Source organism: Amborella trichopoda, chromosome 12 (genome assembly GCF_054954075.1).
Source record: "Amborella trichopoda isolate Santa Cruz 75 chromosome 12, AtrichopodaSantaCruz75HAP2 v2.0, whole genome shotgun sequence".
Lineage (NCBI taxonomy): Eukaryota > Viridiplantae > Streptophyta > Magnoliopsida > Amborellales > Amborellaceae > Amborella > Amborella trichopoda.
Genome location: NC_142347.1, coordinates 9,190,982 through 9,214,782, shown reverse-complemented (window position 1 = coordinate 9,214,782; position 23,801 = coordinate 9,190,982). Strand labels below are relative to the sequence as shown.

General features: G+C 37.1%; 2 long non-coding RNA genes and 1 other non-coding gene across 3 annotated transcripts; 1 reads left to right on the top strand and 2 right to left on the bottom strand.

The window, feature by feature from the left end:
* Positions 1-215: 215 nt before the first annotated feature.
* LOC148779427 (uncharacterized) lies at positions 216-9,672 on the bottom strand. The gene is made up of 2 exons (XR_016045161.1): positions 9,116-9,672; positions 216-455 (listed from the first exon to the last, which is right to left on the bottom strand). It is a non-coding gene; the product is annotated as an uncharacterized LOC148779427 (long non-coding RNA).
* A 3,988-nt stretch (positions 9,673-13,660) lies between these two features.
* On the bottom strand, positions 13,661-15,788 carry LOC18445577 (putative disease resistance RPP13-like protein 2). The gene is made up of 2 exons (XR_016046210.1): positions 15,521-15,788; positions 13,661-15,259 (listed from the first exon to the last, which is right to left on the bottom strand). It is a non-coding gene; the product is annotated as a putative disease resistance RPP13-like protein 2 (transcript).
* Positions 15,789-17,095: 1,307 nt separating this feature from the next.
* LOC148779426 (uncharacterized) lies at positions 17,096-23,329 on the top strand. The gene is made up of 2 exons (XR_016045138.1): positions 17,096-17,304; positions 23,102-23,329. It is a non-coding gene; the product is annotated as an uncharacterized LOC148779426 (long non-coding RNA).
* The last annotated feature ends 472 nt before the right edge of the window (positions 23,330-23,801 follow it).

Here is a 23,801-nt window from a genome sequence, read left to right as displayed (position 1 = left end):
CTAACTATCTCTCAACCATAATGGCTCTTCATTAAAGAGTGGATGTGTCATGACCTCGCCCCCTACCGTCTTACTGTACTAGCTGGAGGACAATAGGGTGCAGGACCGTGACCAAAGGTAGAGAATGCTACTCAGGTAGAAGTGCGCTCAACGCTTTATAAGAAAGAATCAAAGCAAACCACGGAAAAAAATAGAACTCAAAACACATAAAACTACAAATAAATAGCTGGACAAATTTATTCCAAACCATAATTAAAAGCTCCAAGGTATTACAAATATGTCCAAGGCTTCAAAGGCCCAAAGACATTTACACGACTTTAAAGCAAAAACAATTATATGGCCAAACTGTCATCTAATACATACAAATGAAAATACAAAAACTTTCAGAAAAGTACAGAGCTCAAACCGCTAGCCACGAACACTAACTCGCCCGTCCTCCACTCGCGACTACCACTCTACATAGATGAAGATAAAAGAGTGAGTTGTAAAGCTCAGTAAGTAGGTCAAGGTGCCATGTGTTCCTGCCTACACACCGTAGCTCATAACCATACTCAAGATTAATACAGTTACCAACCATAGAGTCATGCATCACAATTATATTTAGCATTGCGTCATAAGTGATTCCTTTCATGGAGGAGCAATCAAAAATAAGATATCAGGTATTATATAAACTAGCAGTTTATCAAATATTTCCATCATGTGAATCATAATAGATTAGCCAACTCAGGCCAGCATATATTAAATACAAATAATCCTAATATCGCCTACTCTCGAAGTAGAAGTCATATCCATCAAGCCAAGCCAAACCCATTGTTTAAGACTTCTACCATCACTCAGGAGGAAAAACAATGACAAATGAATGACCCATTTCCTAATGCCTTCACACACACACACACACAATCCCCAATGCGCTTTGGGGCTTTTGATAGGCGGTGGCCTTGCAAGATATAACCCTCTCTTTATGCCCTTCTGACGAGCGAGCATTACACTACCAAAGGATGACCCAATGCGTAGTGCCCATATAGAATTTGGGGGGTGTGACCCTCCCAAATTTTCATCACATCCTAACTGCCTTCCTATCATGGAAGTTAGGGAAAGATCACAATAGCCGACACCACTTCCTTATCATATCATCTCATGGTCATGCAATATGCTCAAAGCATGACAAGAGATCACATATCACATCATGGTCATGAAATACACTCAAAGCATGCCAATAAATCACATATCACATAGCTGACCACACATGTCTTATCACATATCACTTATTACATAACTGACCACATAGGTCTTATCACATATCGCATATCACATAACTGACCACACAGGTCTTATCTTATATCGCATAACTTGTCTCAAAAATCATGTGCACATGTCACAATAGAGCATGTATCATGATCATGTATACATATCATAACAGAGCATGCCTTACTACATGCTTCTATATCATAACAGAGCATTCTTTCATATCACAACAGAATATGCCTTATTGTCATGCATTCATTTCATAACTGAACATGCCTTACTATATGCATTCATATCATCACTGAGCATGTCTTACTGCATGCATTCAAATCATTGCAGAGAGCATGCTTCTATATTATAATAGAGTACACCTTATTATCATAAAAGGCATGTATTCATTTTCATAATTGAGCATGTATTTGTGTTCATAACAGAGCATGTCATACTATCATGCGCAAATTTCTCATTAGCAACACATTTCCATGCTCATATACAACATCGGTGTGCCATACATAAAATCATATTATCATGCTTATTAGTTTGAAAGACATTATTATGGCGTATCATGCATATAAGCCGACCACCAAGCTCATTAGCTCAAAAGATATCATCATACCATTTTTTTTTTTGGTTTTGCCACAGTGATTAGGGTCCACCTTTAGAGGCGTATTATAGGATTCAAAAATAATTTGGACCTGGGACCACTTTTATAACAACATAGACTCATTAAAACACAACTTTCGAATAGGTAATGACCCTTAAATATGAAAGAAAGACCTATGTGATCTTTTAACGAGGAATTATATATATATATATATATATATATATATATATATATATATATATATATATTATCACCCCTTTTGTTTTGGCAAAAGATCTCTTACAAGTAGTCTTATTACAACAACATCTACTTTAAAATAAAATCAACATGGCAATAAAACCATGATCTTAAATACTTGATGCTATTGAAATAACTATGCACTATGCTTGAGAATACAAAATAAGATTGCTAGATATAAAAGAGAAGAGTGCCGGAGATTACCTCAACCGGGCTTATTACATGCCACACCAAGTCACCGCCATCTGATGGTGCAAGATCAAAGATCTTGCTTCAATCTCAAACTGAGAAAGCAAGTTTATGCCAAGTGACACCAATGGAATAGGAACCCCTTTGATCACAAACTCAAACCGTAAGTGAATTCCCATAGTAACCCAGTTTGAGAGAGATGGATTCTCTTTTTGCTAACCCTAAGAATCCTTAGCCATAAATCCATAGTTGAGAGATGGGAGAGAGAAGAACTCCATAGACTAATCCCTTAGCCCCTTTTTACAATGTGGGAGAGAGAGAGATTAAACATGAGAGAGAAATAAAAAGATAAGGTGCAGAGATTTTGGGTAGAGACAATCCCTTTTTTATAGGTTTGAACAAGATTAGGGTTTCTTAAGGTTTTCCTTAGCTTGCCTCTTCTTGTGAGATTGAACATGGACCGTCGAACAAGGATGACTTGTGGGGTGAGAGATCTGAGTCATCCATTCCATAGATGGGCATCAATATTATGGAAAGTGTATGAACCCTTATCCCCCTTTCCTAAACTATTTTTCCATAAATAGAAAATAAGTTAAATTAATTTCAAAACAGCACATCTCTGCACATATTTTCCATAAAATCTATCAAAGATATATCAAGTCAATATTTACTTCCATATTAAGTCAATAAATGGTCAATACATACTCAATCCATAATTTGACCACATGTCACAATTTAAAGTTAGCAAAACATAAGGTCACATGGACCACAAAACAAACGTTTCAATAAAATAAAAAGTAGTAAGAGGTGGGGCGTGCCACCCATGGGAGGGACATGTGGGCGTCACCTTCTAGAAACATGGTGGACCCATGTACGTGGGATCGACGATCGTACTTCAATCTCAAACCGGGAAAGCAAGTTTAGGCTAAGCCACACCAATAGAATATGAACCCCTTTGATCACAAACTCAAACTTTAAGTGAATTCCTTTAGCAACCTAGTTTTAGAGAGATAGATTCTCATTTTGTTAACCCTGAAAACCCTTAGCCATAAATCCATAGTTGAGAGATGGGAGAGAGAAGAACTCCATAGCCTAATCACTTAATCCCTTTTCGCAACGTGGGAGAGAGAGAGATCAAATATGAGAGAAAGATATAAAGATAAGGTATAGAGATTTTGGGTAGAGATAATTTTTTTTTTATAGGCTTGAACAAGATTAGGGTTTCTTAGGTTTTTCCTTGGCTTGCCTCTTCTTGTGAGATTGAACATGTACAGTCGATCAAGGATGCCTTGTGGGGTAAGAGATCTGAGCCATCCATTCCATAGATGGTCCATCAACATTATGGAAGGTGCATGAACCCTTATCCTCCTTTCCTAAACCATTTTCTTATCAATAGAAAATAAGTTAAATTATTTTTAATTAAATATTATGCATTTCATAAAATAGCACATCTTTTCACATATTTTCCATAAAATCTATCAAAGATATATGAAGTCAAAATCTACTTCCATATTAAGTCAATATATAGTCAATGCATACGCAATCCATAATTTGACCACATGTCACAATTTAAAGTTACCAAAACATAAGGTCACATGGACCACAAAACAAAACTTTCCATAAAATAGAAAGTAGTAAGAGGTGGGGCATACCACCCATGGGAAGCACATGTGGGCCCCACCTTCTAGAAACATGGTAGACCCATGTGCACAATGAGCCCCCATGATTATTTTTTTATGTATTTAAAATTGGCAAAATAATTTTTAGTGAATATTAAAACATTGTAAAATTAATATCTTTAATTTTATAGATCCAAAAAAATTATAAATAAAATATCCAAATATTCATAAAAATTTAAATAATAATTCTAAAATAATCATTATCATGAAACAAACATAATTAAATTAATTTGATGGAAAATGGATCCATATGGTTAGGAATTAATTCAACAATCATGGGGCACTCCACCTTCAACTATGGACTACAAACCATACTTGCTTTATAAGACCGATCCAGTGTTTTCCATGACCCACAGTCCAAGTAGGGGCTCATTAGTGGGTCACCAAAGTCCGGTCGATGAGTCAAGGGTCCCAGTCTGTGGATTACAAGTCCTCTCCTAAAGACGAGTCCAGGTCACCAAGACTTGATGTGACCACAGCTTTATGGCGCATAGGGGAATCTCTTGCATATGCATACGCTTTATCCTAAAAAGTGGATTTTTGGCTTTCCCCAATGATCTATCGATATGCATGCCGTGTGATGGCACATGGATAAAGTTTTTACCCTCGTCGCTGTATGCTACAATCACACACAAGGGTCACACAGTCCCTTGGCTCACTCATTCAGGCATGTTCTCCGACCTCATCAAGGGCTAACCCATGAACCCTCAATGGTTTGTAACATGGGTTTTTTCCAACCGATTGATCTAGATCGTCAAGCACAGTCTGGTATCTGTAAACATCGTTTACATAGTATGGTCCACGAGGGACCACACTCCCACTAAGTTCATGTTTCACTATATCATTTCATTTTACAAGCACTTATAAGGCCTTTAAAGGCCATATAAACCCAACGAAATATTGGCCTAAAGCTAGCCAAACTATTGGTGATCTTGAGTGAAACTTCTGACCTTTCACATTAGAAAATATAGGATAATATCTTAATAGCAAATCAGACATAACTTTCAAACCATCACGAATTTGATCATGCTCCCCAAACCATTTTCAAAATATATTCATACATATTTTATTTAGAAGTGGTTTGAGCTCATTTTGACATATTTTGGTGAGTGAACAATGCTACACAATACATGTGATAATTCTTGAAAATTCAGCAGAAAATCTAGTGTGATATCCTAATAGAAAAATGAAAAACTTTCGAATCACTGATAATTTGATCATGCTTCTAGACCATTTTCAAAATAGATTAATACATCTTTCATTTAGAAGTGGTTTGAGCTCATTCTGACATATTTTGGTAAGTAAACAATGCTACACAAAACATGTGATAGTTCTGGAAAATTCAGTAGAAACTCCAGTGTCGTATCCTTGTAGAAAAACAAACATAACTTTCGAATCACAGAGAATTTGATCATGCTTTTAAGACCGTCTTCAAAATAAATTCATACTATTTCATTTAGAAGTGGTTTGAGCTCTTTCTGAGACATTTTAGTCAGTAAACAGTTCCACACAAAAATGTGTAAAGTTCCTAGAAATTTATGGCACAATTCTGGCATACTTTACAAAATGACTGATAACTTTCAAACCAAAAGAGGTATTGCCAAGTGGTCTTTTCCATATTAAAATAGATTCAAATAGGTACTTTCCCATCAAGTTTTATAATCAACAGAGGTGTTTTCAATACTCAAACAATCATATAATTGGGGGACAGTTCTAGAAATACATGCACATTTCAGCAAGAATTCAATAGCATGCAGCCAAATTTACATTCAAGTTGCATCTATATTCATGCTTAACTACATACTTGGATGAACTAAGAAAACATGTATTAACAAAGCATGAAAGCATGGAAGCTGAATCCACTGACAGCACGAAGTGAGATGCACCACACAAGTTTCTCTTCAAAGTGTCAAACTCCAAGGTTGGCTCAAGCTTGGGGCTATGAGTTGAAGAGGGAGGATGTGGGTGTGAGAGAGAGAAAACCACTTGGAAGGGGTGTGAAATTGGGTTTAAATATTCAAAGATAGGGGGCGGCAGCAAGCAACCGACAAGTGGCAATCAACGGGCATGCAAATGCCGCATGGCACACAAGAGGCATGCAACAATCATGAGAGACAGAAAGATCCCCCGAACTATCGCGTGCATAGCGGCAACCGGCCCGGCGGCATCGCGTGCGGAGGCATTGCACACTACAGCATTGTGTGCGGCGGCATCGGGCGCGAAGGTGTAGGGCACAGCGGCATCGCACACTGCGACATCATGCACGGTAGCATCGCACGTCAGATCACCTGTGCCACGACTCGTCGATGCACTGCCATGTGCCGAAAAAGTCCGGGTCCTTACAGGATGTAACTATAATTGTATATACATTTTGTTACAACCTAACACTTTTTAGTAAGGAAATCTACCTTCTTCAACTTCCCTATGTCTTACCTTACACGTTTTAGTAAGAAAAGCCACCTTCTTCAAGTTCCCAATGTCTTTCAACATTAAATTCAAACAATACGTGGCACAAGGTATCTAATAGAGAGTTATTATCCTTTCCATGAGTAACGCCCATGCCTATTTATATTGACTCACATTATCAGTAAACCGTTGCAGTACATTCTCCACCGTAATGTCCACTTCTCCACCGTAATGTCCACTACGACCTTGGCAATGTGGTTACATAAAAGCCTTCCAGTCATTTTTTAATTGGAAAGGTCAATACTGGAATGCTACATGCTAACAAGCATAGGCTCGAAAGACAAGAAGCAAAAGGTAGCACGAAAACATTGTGCCAATGCCCATCTGGTCAAATATTAAAAAAAAAAAGGCGGCTTGGAGGGTCGGATAGAGTAGAAGTCATGAATACCCCCCAAAAATCTTGAATGTGATGGGGTAGGCCTCTCCCTTCCCGTGAAGATCATGCCACGTATTGGGGATCGATTTACGGACAAGACTCTGCCCTGCACGTCACATGATCAAGAGTGTGAAGATTGGAAAAGTACATTATATCTTTCGGGAGACTAACTAAAAAGTTTACAATATGTTGGTGGTCTTTATCCTTCTAACCATCTGTCATGATGGTTACACCGGTCCTTGACTAGTTCTTAAATTTTGCAATGTGCTGATCGATATCATTGATGGCTTCTTATAAGACTGGACTCGCAAGGTCCTTATAGTTGGCCCTTTAAAACCTACACCCGCTTCTGTTATGACAGTTACCATCACTGGGTAGTATTCCAAATTAGTTGCATTGAATAGTAGGGCATTCACAAAAATAAATAAATATCTCTACCGCCTTAGAAACCCCTTCTTTGAGTCTCTCTCCTCACGAATATTTGAGTTTAATCTGATGAATTTGTTGTCTATTGGGGTCAAGAATAAAAGGATCATAGGGTGGTCCACGTTGTTGGGTGGTTGGCTCGGGTAGGGCACTAGTAGAAAGCCACCTTAGTGCAGGAGGATTGCCTGAGAAGTTCCGCCTTAGTCTGTATGGACCATATAAATAAAGGCTCACATCCTCCTATACCTGGCAGTATGGGATCTCGATCGATGTGCCTAGAAGATGCTCCAGTGCCTCCAACACGTCTACAGTACATCTCATCAACTTGTATTTGTCTATAATGAAGACCTACTAGACTGAAAAGCCTAGCCTGCTCTATTTGAGCTTCAAATTGGGCCTCTTTGTCCTCGTAATCTATTGGATTGTAGTATCCCCTCCCTTTCTCCTCAACTTCCCTTTACCTTTGTTCTTTTTATTCTTTGTGTCTCGTAGTTGTTGTACAATTTATTTTTTAATAGCTTGTGGAACCTAAAGGCACGACTGAACATTACCTTGTACCTTGGCAAGGTGATGTTTTAGACGATTAATGCCACCAGAAAACTTACTCCTGTAAAAATGACATCTAATTCTACCCTGATCATTTACTTTGTCGGCATACTGCCAAGCAGTGTCCTCCTTTGTCGCTTTGATTTTTTTGGAAAGCACCTAAATATAAAATCTATATTCAATTCTTTTAAAAACAAAACTATGGAATGATATTAATATACATGCAAGATACAACTCTCAAGTGAATTGTGCTCCCTGGGTACATCACTTTTAGATTGAAAAATATATATGGAGTTTTAAAAAATCAATATTTTAAAAATTTTATAATAAAAGCTTAATTCGAGATTAAAAGAAGACTTAAGAATTCCCATCTCACTTCATTCAACATGCATTATACGATAAAATGACTTCAACAAATTTCGAGAGAAAAAAAATTTGAGAGAGAGAAATTGGGGCAGAGGCTTTACCACAAACGAAAGAGAGAGAGAGAATGGTTTCCCCAACCGAGAAAAAAACTGAGAGAGAGTAGTTGGGGCAGCTTCCCCCAACCCACATAGAGAGAGAGAGAGGGAGAAAGAAGTTGGGGAAGCATGCCCCAACAGAGAGAGAGCGAGAGAGAGGGGGAGAGGGCGTGAGAGAGAGAGAACCTGCCACCTGTGAGAGAGAGAGGGAGGGAGAGCGCGTGAAAGAGAGAGAACCTGCTACCTGAGAGAGAGAGAGAGGCTGTAATTTCCGGCAAGGGTGGGGGTGTTATGGACCCTCTCTCAAACCAAAAACTCTCCAACACAATAATGTAGATTCCATGGATGGGGTTCTTATGGACCCTCTCTCAAACAAAAAATCTCCAACACAATAATGGAGATTCCATGGATAACCATAACATATATAAAAGCTCCAATGGAGCTCCATGGACCTGAAAAGGCCTGCAAAATCAAAGATACGGGTGTACAAAAGCCATGGATCAGGCTTTGAAAAAGCCTTTTCTGAATAGGGAAACAAAAGGTTGAGTTAGTGAACAAATCGTTGAGTTGTCACTACTCACCCTAGTGTTATACAAATCGGCTGAGTTGTACAGAAACTCGGCCGAGTAGTGCAGTGGGGGAGAATCCCCTAAGGGGAGGACCATGAACTCAAGACCACTTAAGTTCGGCTACTGCCCGAGCCTAAGTTATTTGGTCGAGTCAAAAAAAACAAAAAAATCGGCCGAGTTTTCAAATACTGGTATTACCGAACCAGAGAAAAAAAACCTTGAATTGATTATTTTTTTATGAAATTTTTAAACTGTATCATAAAACTAAGAGAAATTTATCAAAAATCACCTAACTTATCAAGTACTTAACATCTTACCATTTTTAACTGCTCCAACTCACGATCATGGTATTTCGATGGCTTCTTAAAATTAAATCAAGGGTAAAATACTAAACAGTTCATCTCTGATGTGCAATTGATGCCGTGTTCCTCACTACGAGGAACATGCGAGATCAGACAGCAAGGTGTAGTGTCCTCCTCTCTCTGCTTGCAATTTTGAAGATGAAATTCTCAAGGACATCCTGAGCATCTTAGGCCAAATCTCGCACTGCTCGAACCCAAGTCTCTAATGCTTCATTTTCCTCTCGTTTTTGTCAGCATTCGTGAAGAAAACTTTCATGCATTCGAGCATCCTTGATCCACTGGATATCATCTTCCAGACTTAAACTGTTGAAAGAAGCTTTACTTTATCTAAGCAATTTATCTAATTTTTGCAGCAAAAAATGATACAACAGAATCAGCCATCTCTGTCTCTCTCTCTCTCTCGAAACATCATCTATATACAATTCGTCTAATTTTTTTTGCAGTAAAAATGATACAATAGCTATCTCTCTCTCTAAACAGCTATGTCGCACATTGCATTCGTTGAATTCTAATAGTACATACTAATCAAATGGAACATAAAAGTACGAATGCCAGCATTTAAACAAGTCGCACTTGCACAATTTCCAATTGCTAAAACTAATGGAAAATTGTTTCATGCGGGCTGGATCGCATGACTACATATACGTTCCAACCAAAAAGTTTAAAGCATCCATTTTAAAAATGAATGCAAGTAGGTATTCTATCTAAAAACGATCGAGATTATCGGTCCAATTTTTTTCTTACTAGAATTATTATATCTAGTTTTAATATATATATAAAAGATTATATGTCCTAAAAATTTAAGTAAAAAAATCATCTCAAAAATAGATTTATTAATAACCTAAGCCGCATAACAACCGGATCCCAAAAACAAAAATCGACGTTAAGGAGTTCCAGCTATGGGTTTAGTTGACTTTGCAGGTAAACAATACCAAAATTTATGAATGGCCATCATTCATTTTCTATATGGGAATCCCCTTCCTAAACCTTTCCTCTTGTCTTTCATCTAACACCTCCATAATACTTACCTATTCCCTTGATTTGATTGATAATGTTGAAAATTTTAATAGATGGTCATCATTTATCTTTTGTATATGAAAGTCATAATTTTTTTTGTCTATTAAATTTCAAAATGGGTGGTTTTAAGAATGTCTGAATAAACACAAAGATCCAAAAAAAATTCTCGACTCACCCCAAGCCATCGAATTTGACATCTAATGAGTGAGAATGATTGTGACCTCCATGTATAAAAGATAAAAGAAAATTTTTGTATAAGGTTATAACGTTAAAATGTAGAACTACAGATGTACCTCAAAAATCCATCGGAAAGCATTATTTTAATGTTGAAAATTCTCTAATTAATCATCCCGACATTGAGATATCTGAATTTAAAAAAAAAAGATTTTAGGTCTCATAAATAGTATATCTTGCAACACATTACCTAGACCGTCCATTTTCAAGAGTTTCATATGTTTATAAATCTACTTGATTTTAACCATTTTTGGAATTTAAAATTTTACAGTTAGATATGAAAATAGATTTTGATATAATCCTAATAATGTTTTATACCAAAATTACTTGTTATGATAAAATTTTGAGGTGCACTGTAGTTGGATTGTTTAAGGTTGCAACTTTATAGAAACCACACCCAAAGATAAATGATCTCTTTGTAGACAACCCAAAGTTTAAATGCAGAGAGTTTGTCCAAGGTGTTGATTTAGTATTATGGGAATGAGGAGTAGCTAAAAACCTCATTAGAAAATGGTGTTTCAACATTGGAAAACACTCCAATTGATCATCTCGATCTTGAGCTGTTGGTTATGAAAAAAGTTTTCAAATCTTAAAAAATATTACATCTTGGAACATATTGTCTAGACTGTCCATTTTCAATTTTTTTTTGTGTTTATAGATCCGCTAAATCTGAACCATTTTTTGTGCTTTAAATTTTATAATTAAGGGTAAAAACATATTTTGAGGTCACAATAAAAGTTTTTGGCGTTGCATTTTCTAACATGTTTGAAGTTGTGCATTATTCTGATTGTTTAATATAAGCGCCTTATACAAACATAATCCTTTTAACATTCATTAATAGATTCAAATCTTCTTGTCCCAAAAGTATGTGGTCTTATTTTATAGAGTGATTTACATACAGATCCCATATTTTTTTTAAACATACGAAATAATCGGTTTATAAGCAGAAATTATAAAGAATGTTGGACAACCTGCCTTTTTATTTTTATTTTTAAATTGCCCTTTGGTCTGAGGATAGAATCCTTGGTCTAAATTTTCAATTTCTTTTTTTTTTTTTTTCTAGTTTTTTCGTTAGTAAGACAATGGTTCAAACTTTAGAGTGGTGCCCTACTAACGAAAAAAACTTTAAAAAAAAAATTAAAATTTGGTTCGAAGATGTTCTCGTAGGCAATTTTGAAAAATAAAAAAATGTAGGTTGACCTTCTTTGTAATTTCCATATATATATATGGAGCATTTCATATTAGAAAAAATTCTAAGATCCGTATGTAAATCACTATGTTCTATAATCTCTATTTAATTACCATTACTGGAGAATGAAACATTTCTTAGTGGTTTAGGGAAAATGATAACAAGATATTCCCCATAGTTTAAGACATCCACCTGTTCTTTCAAAAACTTCGACATTATTTAACATGATTCCATCGTCTAGCATCTTGAGGATCAAATGGCTCCAAAATATAATGTTTTGGCAAGTGGGTTCATACGCTAATTTTAAAGATCAGAGACAGCTCAATAATTTCTTAGAAATGGCCTAGATTAGCATTAACATTGACTTCGACATGATTGTCCCGGCTTGATGTTGGCAACAAAATTTTTTTTATCAAGTATTAATATTTTACTTCTTTTTAACTAGTTTTATAGATAGTCCACTCACCGATCCTGGCTGGATCACATATCGCCGATCAAGATCAGTTTGGATGGACAATTCAAGAAATTTTTTAAAAATATAGAAATTTGAAAAAAACTTAAAAGAAATAATGAGAAAAGTTTAATATTGAAATATGCACTCTCTCTCTCAAGTAGATATATAAACACATGAAAATCTTGAAAATGGACAGTCTAGATAATGTGTTGCAAGATGCACTATTTTTTTGACTTAATTTTTTATTTTTTTTTATATTCATACATTTCGATGTCGAGATGATCATTAAAGGGTTTTTTAACCTTAAAACAATCTTTTTCGATGGATTTTTAAAGTGCATATTTAATTCTACATTTTAAGGTTGGAACTCTATATAAACTTTTTTCATTTTTTTTGCCCAAACTAAAGACCACTACCTCATTGATTACGTTTGGCTCAGTTTTAACCAACGTTATAAAATATATTTAAAAAAAAAAAAAAAACACTGATCTTGATTGGGAATCGGCAATTGCATAGGATCCGTGAGAAACCAACCCCATTTTTATATCTAAACTAGGAATAGGTCTGACAAGGAGGGACTCACCCTCTTATTAGAGAATCTGGCGATCAACTGGATCGCCGTGTTCCCACCCAACTCCCATTTTTTATTTTTATATATTTTAATATTTAGTTTAAAATATAGAAATAATATTTCAATATTATCTAGATTGGCCAGAAGAAGCAATAGTCTGAATTGGCCTAGTAATCAGCCGATTCATGGGGCCTAACCAGATTTAAGAAGACTGAATTTAACTCTAGTTTATTGAAATTGAACATTTCTACCAAGCTTAGATATGGAAAAAAAAATCAAAATTATAAACTTTAATTTTTAGCAATGCTGGCTTAATACTAGAACAAAAACTATGTCCTAAAAACTAGTTGGTCTGTGAATAAAACTAAAAACATATAATCTATTGTGAGACCAGAATTTTAAAGGAAAATGTGCATGAACCAGTATCCTTGAGTTTGAAGGCCATGGCTCTCAACTTTTTACAGGACATCATAAAACCATTTCCCATCATTTTTGTTGTGAACTTTAATAAGGGGGCCAATCCCTCTTTGCCCGACTCACAAACTCATCGGACATAAGAAAGAGATTCAATTGTTGAAGGGTGGTGAAGTATTGGAAGCCTTGAGGCAACCGCCTCAATTTTCTGCAATTCCAAACAAATAATCGGCGTAGGCATGGCATGGCTCCCTCCTCCACGTTTCCCCATTTTCTGAGTTCATTCAAATTATAGAGATTGAGCCATTGAAGTTTGGGGAAGCCCCTTGCTCTGCATTTGCCTAATTTCTTACCCACATAGGATGCTCCATTTAAATTGAGGTACATGAGATTGGGTAATGTTTGAAGGATCGCAAATGGGTCTTCAGTTAGTTTGCAGTAGGCCAAGTCTAATCCATTGAGGCAGAGGAGAGAAGCAGTGCATTTGGGTAGTTTGCCCCCTGTTAGATGCCCAATGAGAGCTAACCTTTCTAGAGCAGTTGGAGGTAAGTTTTCAGTATGTAAAGGAGTTGTATCAACTTCCGTGGATGCTAGCGATAAGTGACAGAGTGCATCCATCTTTTAGATGGATGCACACAATTCTTCTCCATTTTCACTTCTCTCTAACTGAATATATAATTTTCGGATATGTATAAGGTTATGCAAGTCTTTAATAATATTTGAATCAGCTTGTATGTATGTCAAGGTTTGGAGGTTTGTTAAATCCCCCAGTCCGTTTGGAAATCTCAGCCCTTTGGGAATTCCTTCAACAGAAAATTGTGATACATTTAGATATGTCAAAGCTTTTAATTTTGTGATTCCATGTGATAGTTCTCCCTCAAATCCCTCCAAGTCAAGGGTTTGCAAGCTTCTCAAGTTCTCCAAGGACTTGGGGAGCTTCTTGACCCCTGTATCTCTTAGTCCAAGATACCTTAGATGAACCAAGTGTCCCACTTCATTTGACAGACTCTCAACATGAATCCCTTTTAGGTTCAAAACCCTCAAATATCTTAAGTAAGATAATAATTGAGGCAAATATGATGGTGACCACTCTACTGCACCAAACATAAGAAATGTTCGAAGTCGAGACAATTTGTTTTCAATAGGGAAACTTGAAGCATTTTGGACAGAGATGAGTCGAGTTCTATCAGAAAATTGGTTGTTTTGGCCATCACAAAATGTTCCAAAAATCTCTTTTTCTGATATAGAAAGACCAAGCTTCCGTATTACATGGTGTACTCGAATTACTTTGGCCTGCCCAGTGAAGCCAGTCTTTGCCACTTGTATCAAGCTCCGATCCAACAACTCTTTAATGTAATCCTTTGCTACTTCTATCTCTGTTAATCCTCCCCTTCTTTTAATGAATCCCTCTGCAACCCATAGCCTAATCAATTTTGAGCGGGAGATCTTATAGTCTTCTGAGAACAAACAATAATACAAAAAACAATATTTTTAAAGAGGCGACAAGTCCCTATAACTCAGTGTAAGAACACCCCTCACACCTTTATTCTTGTTCAACTCCCACGCAAGACTACGGCGTATCTTTTCCCATCTATGCATTGTTTTGGGTGTTTTAGACATCGTGCTTCCTATTGCAACAATTGTGAGGGGGAGACCATCACATTCCTTGACAATAAGCCTCCCTACCTCCTCTAACTCTGAAGGGCATGAGTTTGTGTTTTCCCGCCAAAACACCTTCTTGCAGAAGAGGGACCATGCCTCTTCTTTCGATAGTCGTTTGAGCTGGTATACTGCACTTAGTACATACATTGGTGAAGTGACTTCTGCCATTCGAGTTGTAATGATAAATCTGCTGCCATTGTGTAAATCAGGAAATGCATTTTCCACCCCTTCCCACAAAATTTCACTCCACACATCATCTAACACTACCAGATACCTCTTGTCATGTAAATACTCAATATCTTTTGTTCCAGATGTCTCTCCTCTATGATGTCTACATGATTTTCATCAAATTCTTTTAAAATGAGATTCAAAATATGAATTTTGCTAAAGGACTGCGAGACAGTGACCCAAGCACGACAAACAAAGTGTTGCTTAACAATCTTTTCTTCATAAATTATTTTGGCAAGAGTAGTTTTCCCTAATCCACCCATACCTAAGAGATTACCTTGAGTTGTGGCTTGGCGTCCGGTAACCATCCTTCTACTAGTTTGACTTCTCCTTGATTCCTACAATGTCTGCATCTCCAGCCAAAGAGGAAATCACTTGTGGATATGCCCTTCTCGCAATTAAGGCATCTGAAGAGCTCCCTCCATCTCCTTCCATTTGAAGGTTGAGCCTTTCCCTCCTCTTGGCAATATCATCAGCACGAGCTCTAATACGCTTTATCTTAATAGAAACCTCATGCTTGATGTATTGCTCCTTGATAAAAGAAGCAGGTGACATCAGACGGCGTATGAATTCCCTCCGTTGTAATCTCACAATTCAATGAATTTATCGAGAACATCCTCAGCATAATAGGCCAGATCTAGCACTTGTCCGACCCAACTTTCCACTGCTTCATTTGTCTCTGTTTTCTTATCAGCATTCTTTAGGATCATTTTCATACCTTTCAGTGCATCTTTGATCCACTGAATATCATCCTTCACTGCTGATAGGAGCTGCACTTCATCTACAAGCAGTTTATCCAATTTTTGCAGCAAAAATGATACACCAGGAGCAGCCATCTCTCTCTCTAAATAACCGTAAATTGTTGCTCTCTGTGGACAAGTTTGCACTTTGGTTGGCTTCAAAGACTCCAACATAAACTTCTATGTTCTCCATTTTATCCCACTATCTTATGTAGCATCCATGAGTTTTCTTAGCGCATGCCAGATCAAATGGATCATAAAATATTCATGTCAACAATTAAACAAGTGATACTTGCCCAATTTCCTCCTTAATATTATCACAAACATGTTCTAGCTAATATGCCTGAGTTGACTCCATGCATAAAATATACCAAAGCTTGTGAATGCCCATTATGCCATTTTACAAATAGAAAATCCCCCCAAATATGTGCTTTGGGTGCACCATCATGTGTAAATGGTGATCGTGCTGGACCACCTATGGTTTTCCTCATTTAGTTACAGGCCTCTTTAGGGGTGGCAACGGACCCGGAACTAACCCAGGAATGTAGATCGGACACGACGCTGGTCCGGATATGTGTCTAAAGATTGAAACCTGGGTCCAAATATTGGATCCGAACATTATTTGGATTCAGGTCCACGTTTGGGTTCGGATCCATGAATAGTATTATTATTTGAAGAGAAAATTATGTAAATATATGCTATTTTTATGGTTATTATAAAAACACTTTTAAGTTTTCGTTATTACATATATATCTATTTTTTCAATTTCATAACACTTTTTTTAAAAAGACAGAACTGCCCTTTTAGTTTTTCAAAAATTGAAATGTCTTAAATATTCAATTTTTCAAAAACCGAAATGATTAAAATATTTAGTTTTTCAAAAACTGAAAAATAACTAAATTCAGTTTTTGAAAAGGGAAAGGCTTTATACATCCCGTACAGCATAGAAGATCCAAGCTTCTCTTATCATCCATCCATCTAATTTTGATCAAGACAGCCACTCACCATTTGATCTTAGATATGATATCTTAAAGTATTTTATTTTTAATTTTTTTTTTATATACAAATTGTATGGATATGAAATTTGGTACGTGCCATCTTCTCATTGGGGCGCACCTATAAAAAATGTTACAAATAATTTTTTGATAAAATATAATGACCAAAATACCATTTGAAATTTTCAGGGGTATTTTGGTTATTTTATTTTATTAGAAATATTATTTTTATATTTTTCGCTAGTGCGAGTTTAATAGAAGATTGGACGTACAAAATTTGGTGTCAAAATAGTTTATATAAAAAAATAACATAGAGACGTGATATTGTGATTGGGGCAATTTTCGCCCTCCATTCAGAATTGACGGTTGGATAAGAGAAAGTATATTTATGTTGTAGGGAAAGCATAAAAAGCTTGCCCTTTTGAAAAACCCTGATTGCCATAAAAGAACACTAGATTTTAGGGAATTCTTCATGGAGCTATTCTTGTCGCCATTAAACTCTGGTCTCCGAAGCCTTCACGATGAAACGGCCCAAGAGAACGAGATTGAAATCCTTTCAACAATCTTGGTGTGCCCATCGTGTGGATCACCCAACAAAAATATTCAATCAAGCGTCTTCGGGAAGCATCCATAGGTGGAGGTACGCTGCACGCATGCTTCTCGTACATGTTCACTGTAATTTTCATTTGTATTTGAAAATATCTATCGCTTTTCCTTGGTAACCCATTAGTGGCTTGAGTTCTTCATCCCCTCTGGAAGTCGAAGTATTCATATTTTTATGGCTTGCGATGATATCGTCTTCAATCTCGTTCTCTAAGGCCGTATCATCTTGAAGGGCACGGAGACAATAGGAAGGTCTTTTAATGGCGACAAGCTTACCTCCATGAAGAATTCCCTAAAATCTCAGATTCGATGATAAACACAATTTGTGTTTTTCAAAAACAGAATTTAGTTGCTTTCGGCTTTTAAAAACCAAAAAGGGAGTTCCATCTTTTTTTTTTTTTTAAGTTATGAAGTTGAAAAATGGATATGAATGTAATAATGAAAACTCGTAAGTATTTTTGTAATATTGGTAATTATAACGTATATTTATGTAATTTTTTTATTTGAACAATATTTAACATATAATATTTAAATAAATATAACTATATATTTTACTTATAATATTAAATAAATATATATATATATATATATATATATATATATATATATATATATATATATATATATATATATATATATATATATATATATATATATATATATATATATATATATATATATATATATATATATATATATATAGGGCAATGATTTCATGCAACTGTTGTATAGTAACATGATGCAACAACCTTAAAAAACCATCCTATGGCCATTTATTTAATCCAAATTTTAAAATACACACTCTTTTCATACTAATGAACAATTACATAAAAAAGAAAAATTTGAAAACACAACTTACAATGTATTTTTTTAGCCCAATTAACATAGGCCGTTCATTTTGGTGAGATTCTTCGATCTAGGCCTTAGAAGGATTTTTTCATTTCCAATTTTTTTGGATGGGTTTATTATCATTAGATGAACAATGCTAAAAAAGAAATTTTTTTTTTTTTTGAGTTTATAAAGGCCAAGATCTTTAAATTCACAAAATGAATGGTCTAGATTCATTTTTGGAGGGGACTCATTTTGACCATATTTAGGGTTCAAATTGAATTTTTCTTGCTTTTGAGATTGATTATTAAGATGAAGAGAGTGTGTGTACAAAATTTGGAGTCATACAAATACCATAAACATGGTTTTCTAGGAGTGTCGTTGCATTATACGATAATACAACCGTTGCATTAGATCATATATATATATATATATATATATATATATATATATCTTGGGTACAATCGGGTCCGGGTTTGGGTTTGCATCCGATTGCTTTGGGTCCGGATCCACCACAACCATTGTCAAAGAGTGATCAATACATTAGGGTTTCTAAGCGGCCTCCACTTCCACCCCCTACATCACCCATGAACCTCTCTTTCTCCCTCTCTCTTTAGTCTTTCAATCATCAGTGAAGTCCTCGGAACTTCCTCTCTCTCTTATTTGACCTTTTGTGTTGAAGAATGAAGGCTCCTCTATGTTGTTTCTCTTTCCTGGCAGAAGGATGTTGGAATTGTTTAGGTGAAAAGGGGGCAGAAAATGGTACGATTTCGAAAAATTAGATCTTGAACTCTTCTTGTTTTCGGGCACACAAAAGCACTATCTCAAAATGATATTTACTCTCATTCGATATAGAATTTGATGTACATAAGAAGGACAATTTATCCTCGAGATACAAGAAAACAGAGAGGTCTTTTTCAATGGTCCTAAGCTCAATGCACCCGAGCATGGAACCCACACAATAGACACTAGAGTCTTGATAGTTTAGAGGGAGAAAGAGATAAAATCAAGTACAGAGATAGAGAGTTAGCATGCTAGTTTTTCTCCTTGGAATTACAGAGAATGATATGCTGTTGAGAGTCTCAAAAGTTGTTCTAAGTGTCCATCTTGTATGATATAGAGGTCCCATTATATATAGTTATAAGGTGGCTGCTCATTACTATTAGTGGTGGTTACATGCACCTCCAGCACCTACAAGTTACATGCAGCCCCTTAACTCACTTGTAGTGATGGTCACATGCACCATCAACGGCTACAAGTTACACTTCCTTTAACTCTCTTGATGGCTTTGCCTCTATCTTATCAACGACTAGATGATTGTTGGATGTTTTACAAGTGAAGTACAAAGTGTGCTATCAAGCGCCCTTATGCCCACGCCCTCACCGTCTCACACACACATATGCGTCGCACTCTTCGTGAGCTCCACACATGTACCTTCTCTCTCCTTTGTACTTAGAGTATATTGCATAGGAATGTCGCTCTTAAATACAGAAAAGAAACTCTCTCCACTTTAAAGTGAGACTCAAACCCACATCTTTATCTCTCTATAAAAGCAATTTAGGAAAGAACAATAAAACCAAAGTTGTTATTTTAAAATAGGGAAAATTGCATAAACCACCCAAAATCACCTATTCATTCAAGTTACCCCCCACGTAATCCTTTTTAACAACTTTTTCTCCAAAACTATGTTTCCTAGCAAATACCCCCTCAACACAAAAAATGAACTTTTTTTTTAAGAAGCTACCCTTCCCGTATTTTAAAAAATCATTTTCGGGTCCAATAAAAGGAAATGCCCAACCGAGGTTACGAATGCCGGATCACCCTCTCATAATTCCATAATTACTGGATCGAATTTGTAAAATGCCGGAGCGTCAGTCCAACATCAAAAATCCCCGGACCGCCATATACAAATGCCGGAGTGGCATCTCTAACCATCGGACTACCCCTCAAAACGTCGAACCGGGGCAGTTCCAGTCACACTAAACGCCAGACTGCCCCTTGAACACACTGAACTGTCCTTCCCAAACTTCGGATCGTCCCTCATATGCCGGACTTGGGTAGTTCCAGTGACACTAATCACTGGACTGCCCCTTGAAAATGCCAGACTGCCCTTCCTTATTGTCGGACTGCCCCTCATAACGTCGAATAGGGGCAGTTCCAGTGACACTAAATGCTGGACTGCACTTCCTTATTGTGGGACTACCCTCATAACGTCGGACCAGAGCAGTTCCAGTCATACTAAACAACGGACTGCCCCTTAAACACACCGGACTGTCTTCGGACCACCCCTCATACTTCGGAAAGGGGCAGTTCAAGTGACACTTAATGCCGGACTGCCCCTCTCAAATGCCAGACTGCCTCTTATAATTGCCAGACTGCCCCTCAGAACACTGGACTGGGGCAGTTCTAGTGACATCAAACGCTGGACTGCCCCTTGAAAAAGCCGGACTGCCCTTCCTTATTGTCGGATTGACCCTCATAACGCTGGACAGGGGCACTTCCAGTGACACTAAATGCCGGACGGCCCCTTGAAAATGCCGGACTGTCCATCCTTATTGCCGGACCGGCCCCCATAACACCGGACCGGGGCATTTCCAGTGACACTAAATGCTAGATTTGTATGGACCGAGCTTTTCCCAGCAAGGAAGATGTGAGCGACAGGAAAAGTCCGATGGAGAAGGAGCACGCGGGGCTATGAGATGGTGTTATCACCGCGAGTGTTATCACCACGAGTGTTACCACCGCGAGTGTTAGAAATAGAGTGAGAATAGACCGTCAGGACCGTTGGAGTAGGGTAGTAGATGAGAGACTTCCTTTTCTTTTCCCTCGTTCCCCTTTAAACACATGGTTGTACTCTTTGTGCCACTTGGAAGTGGCTTGTTGCCACCTCATCCCCCTCCTTGTGCCACTTGGAGGTGGCAACAACACCTCATCCCCCTCCTTGTGCCACTTGGAGGTGGCTTGTTGCCACCTCACCTACCCCTTCTCCTTACCCATTTATCAACCCATCTCTCTCTCTCTCTCTCTCTCTCTTTGAACCTTTGAAGCCTTTATTAGGAATTGAAAAAAGAAGACTATAAGAAAGAGTTCTGTTGGAAGAAAGCACTGTTGAACCAGGTAAGTGGATCCACCATCATTACACTACAGCCATGAGAATACATGAAATTGATTGTCTAACAAGATGAGTAATAAAAAATGAATTTATTGTAGTGATTCATTTGCCTTGTTTCACTGAAATTGGTGCCTTTGCTCTATGATGAATTTTGGTGCTGAAAAATAAATGTATGGCTTACAAATTTTGTAGAAAATGTATGTTTTATCTGTGCATATTGTGAAGGAACAGTTAGTATGATATTACTCACTAAGAATTGAAGGTTATGGAACATGTTCTTGAGGCATATAAAGTATTACTGTGAATTCCAAGAACATGCATATTTTTGTATGAGACTTTTGAATAGACAAAGGAGAATCACTTCCATTAGAAATATGAATGAGTCTACTACAATCATCATGTTTAAACTGTGTTAATATTCCTAATGAAGGAAACGTTATGTCCTAATATGAATAGACATGTCACTGTTAACAGACTGCACTGAGTTTCATCACTGTCACTATTGTTGCCATGGGTTTTTACTAATCAAATGAAATCCAATTTTTCTCAAACCACCTCTATTTGAAATATCTCTGAGTGGACTTAAAGTTGCATGTAGAAATCATTTCGAAATTCCTCGTAGATTGAAAGTTATGAAATTATTTGTGACGGCATGTCACTGTAGACAAATTTTACTAAAATTCATAACCATCACTTTGGTCGTCACGGAATTTCAAATGACCAAATGGAGCCCAAATGCTTTAAAACTACCATTGTTGGGAAGATAAGTGTTTTAATCGAATTTTGGTTCTAGAATCACTTTAAAATGCCTTATGAATTGAAAGTTATGATTGTGCTAAGTAGGGCATGTCACTTTCTCAACTGCCCAGCAGATTTCAGATGTAATATTTCCATTCTAATGAGCTTTTTAAGGGTCCAAAGAGGTCCAAACGCTCTCCATCCACCTCCATTTGATAGAGATGTATGTCTAGTGTAAAATTGGTTTTGGAACCATCCCTGAATTCCCTATGGATCGAAAGTTACGACCCCGTCTATGATTGAACATCATTGTCTAAAATTGTGGGAAATGTCATACTGTGATACTGATATTGTCAAACTATGATACTGATATTGTCATACTGTGATACTGATACTGTCATACTGTGATATTGATACTGTCATACTGTGACACTGATACTGTAATACTATGATACTGATACTGTCATACTGATACTGTCATACTGTGATATTGATACTGTCATAATGCGATACTGATATTGTCCTACTATGACACTGACCACTGCGCAATGGGACACCCATTGATAGTTGGATACTGTTATGCCGGCAATTGATTGACTTTACCTCAACCCCAATGATAGGATGCAGTCAGGAGATGAAATTGGATAATAGGGTGGGTCGCCCCCCAAAATGTTATGGGCACTGCGCATTGGGACACCCAATAGTAGTGTAACGCTTTCTTATAAGAAGGGCATAAGGAGAGGGTCATGTCTTGCAAGGCCACTGCCTATCTAAAACCCCAAAGCGGGTTGAGGATGTGTGTGTCTGAGAACATTATGAAGTGGGACACCCATTTGTCATTGTCCTCCCTCTTGAGCGAGGGTAGAGGTTCCAAGCTACAGGATTGACTTGACCTGATCGGTGGAACTTCTATTTCAGGAGTAGGCTTCTCTAGCTTTTACTGTGTGAAACTATGATCTGTCAGCTTTACTGTTCTGTTTAAGATGAAATGATTTATGACTTATGCACTGTATGTTCCTGATAATTGAACTGCATTATACCTCTGTAAATTAACGAGCACTGTTATCTGCTATCACCATTTATAAAGTTGGAATGCAATGGTGTAGATCTACTTACTGGGCTGTTAGCTCATTCCATTTCATCCCCATGATTGTAGAATGATAGCCTTTGACTTGAAGACCGAGCAGCTGATCAGTGTGTTGGGCAGGTGAAGCTTGAAGTTCATTGGAGTTGCTCTTAGAAGCTTTTTATAGTATGTATTTGGCGGCTATGCCACTATGATGTTTTATGTAACTTTGTAATTTTTGTGGGCCAGTAGTGCCTTAAATCGATTGTAAAGAATTTTGGTGAATGAATGTATAAATGGATATGACTTTTATTTGAATTTAAGTACTGTCTTGATGAATGGATTTTAATTTTATTTCGTGGTTTTCTCTTGATTCTGCCTCTATATGCATTGAGCTACTCCCACCTAAGCGGTGCTTGTCACCTCATGTCGTGGTCCCGCACTCTGCCGCCCTTCGGCATGTACGGTATGAGGTCAGGGGGTGGGGTCATAACAGTTTATGGTATCAGAGCAGCCAGAATAGGATTCTTGGCATAGGAAGTTTTAGAAGTGTATTTTGGATAGTTCTTTAATGGGCTAGTAACTAGGTGCTTGTGGTTTAGGTTGAAGATGCCAAGGACTCGTATCAACAATTAGAGTTTAATTAACGAGAACACCAAGGCCTTCGGTAAATTTTTCAGAACCTTAGGGGCTATGACACAAATGATGAGAGAATCAATGCCAACGCCGTCTACCCTTGCCCCTGACCAGAGTGACAGTAGTTTGATTGAAAGGTTTAGGAGGCTGGCAC